The sequence below is a fragment of the Quercus suber genome, unplaced genomic scaffold, assembly GCF_002906115.3.
Source record: "Quercus suber isolate HL8 unplaced genomic scaffold, Cork oak 2.0 scaffold_193, whole genome shotgun sequence".
NCBI lineage: Eukaryota > Viridiplantae > Streptophyta > Magnoliopsida > Fagales > Fagaceae > Quercus > Quercus suber.
The window spans coordinates 515,801-518,037 of record NW_027069651.1 but is presented as its reverse complement, the minus strand read 5'-3'; positions in this window follow the sequence as shown (position 1 = coordinate 518,037).

Sequence of the window (2,237 nt, the reverse complement as noted above, 5' to 3'; positions counted from 1 at the left end):
CTTTTAATAACTCTCCAAACAAATGTGTAGGTCCTTGAGAGGAAACCTGTGATCGTTTGAACACTTGCTTTTGAGAATACAACTTAAAACAATTAGGATGAATGTGTCTAGAAACACCACAATGGTGACAAACATAAGGTCTAATAAAGGATTTAGAATTAGTCAAATCAGTTTTGGATTTCATACCTTCATCACCTTTCTCAGATTAAGGCATAAAGATAGTCCTTGATCCAGAAGTCATGGAAGAGGAAGGGTTGGAGGAAACAACATATCCTAAGCCAGTTTTATTAGAACTAGGCTTTTGAGCACTTAATATCTCGTCAAACTTTGCACTAGACATCCTCTTTATTTGAGTTCTAGCTTAACTAAGCTCAACCTCAAGATTTTTGACATTTACTTCTAAGGAGGTGTTCTCCACAACAAGAGTCCCAACAAGATTTTCAATTTTTACCTCATTAATCTCTTTTCTACAAAGATGAGAAGTCTTTTCATATTTTATAAATTCAGTGCATAGCTTATCATAGGCTTCTTGAAGGGTCATCTTCTTGGGTACTTCATCATCAGAAGAATCCTCATTGTCATTAGCACTCTCCACAATCACCTTATCGGTTGAGGCAGTAAAGGCCATAACGTGAGTACATTCATCTACATACTCATCAAAAGAGTCATTCTTAGTATCACTCCAAGTAGCAACCAACCCTTTATCTTTTGACTCCTTGGTCTTTTCCTTCATAAGGTAGTTTTAGATACTCTATCCTCATATGACCAAAACCTTTGCACTCATGGCATTAGATGAGGGGTTTCTCATTCTTGTCATTCCTTGAGGATTTAGATTTTCTAGGAGGTTTGCCCTTATCATTTTTTCTAAATTGAAGAAGTTTGATAATCTCATCAGTTATGAAGGTTAGATCCTCATTATCATCATCTTCATCTTCAGAGTCCTCAATCTCTTCCTCTATACCCTTAAGAGCCAAGTTTCTACACTTTCCACCTTTTCCCAGTAAATCTAACCCCATCTCGTAGGTTTGAAGATTTCCTACTAGCTTAGTCAAAGGAATTTGATCAATGTCTTTCAAGTAAGGACATAAGGATTTTTCTAACAATCTTTGATTCTGCTATAGGTTCTCCAAGGTTGAAGGCAGAATTTACAATATCCTTGAGTTTAACATAGAGCTCATCAAATGTCTCATCCTCCTCCATCCTTATTTCTTCAAAACTACTAATGAGTCTTTGAAACTTCATAGTCTTTACGGCCTTGATACCTTCATAGGTGGCCTTAAGAAGGGTCTATGCTTCCTTGGAAACTTCCATGGGTGATATTTTCTTGAATTCCTCATTGATCATCCCACAAAACAAAGTATTCAAGACTCTACTATTGAAATTTTTCACTATGATTGTTGCATCATCCTAATCCATTGGTGATTCCTTTGGCTTAATCCAGCCAACTTCAATAGCTTGCCATACCTGTTCAACTAGAGTTTGCAAAAAAACTTTCATATGAACTTTCTAGTACACATAATTAGTGCCATCAAATAAAGGAGGAATCAAAAGAGATCGTCCATGATCTATGACAATGGGGGTCAAGGATCATACTCAGGAAATTAATCCAATCAGAGTGTACCCGCTTTGATATCACTTGTTGAAAAATTTCGACCTCGGTTGATAGAATTAACAAATTTTAAATTCAAGTTATTAATTAGATTTATTATGATAAAACTTATTAAAACAAATAAGTATCAATATCATGTCAAAATCATGTTGCGGAATAAAATAAATAAGACAAGATTTGATGACCTAGGAAAAATAATGAAACAAACTAGTTTCACAGTAAAAAACTTGAGGGGAACCTTCTCGAAAAGCAATTCACTATAGTAAAGAGAAGTTTCAGATCTAGTACAAAACCTTTGTCTCTAAGCTCTACAATCCCCGTAAATGAACTTACAATAGAAACCTTCTACCGCTTCAGAACCTCTGAACTCTTCAATATATGAATGCCACCCTTTTTGCACGGCTCCCAATACGTGACTAACACACCAACTTGAAGAAGATTTTTGGCTGCAAAGTTTTTCACTTCATCAACAATAAAGATCAAGAAGCACTTGGTTACAAAACTCTAAGGCGCAAAGATGCAGTAGCTTCTTTCAGAGAGAATAAGGTATTAGTCACTTTTTGCATATGTTCTCCTTGTATTCTCTTATGTGACGGTCTCTAAAATAAGCCTTATATATGTCTAGGGT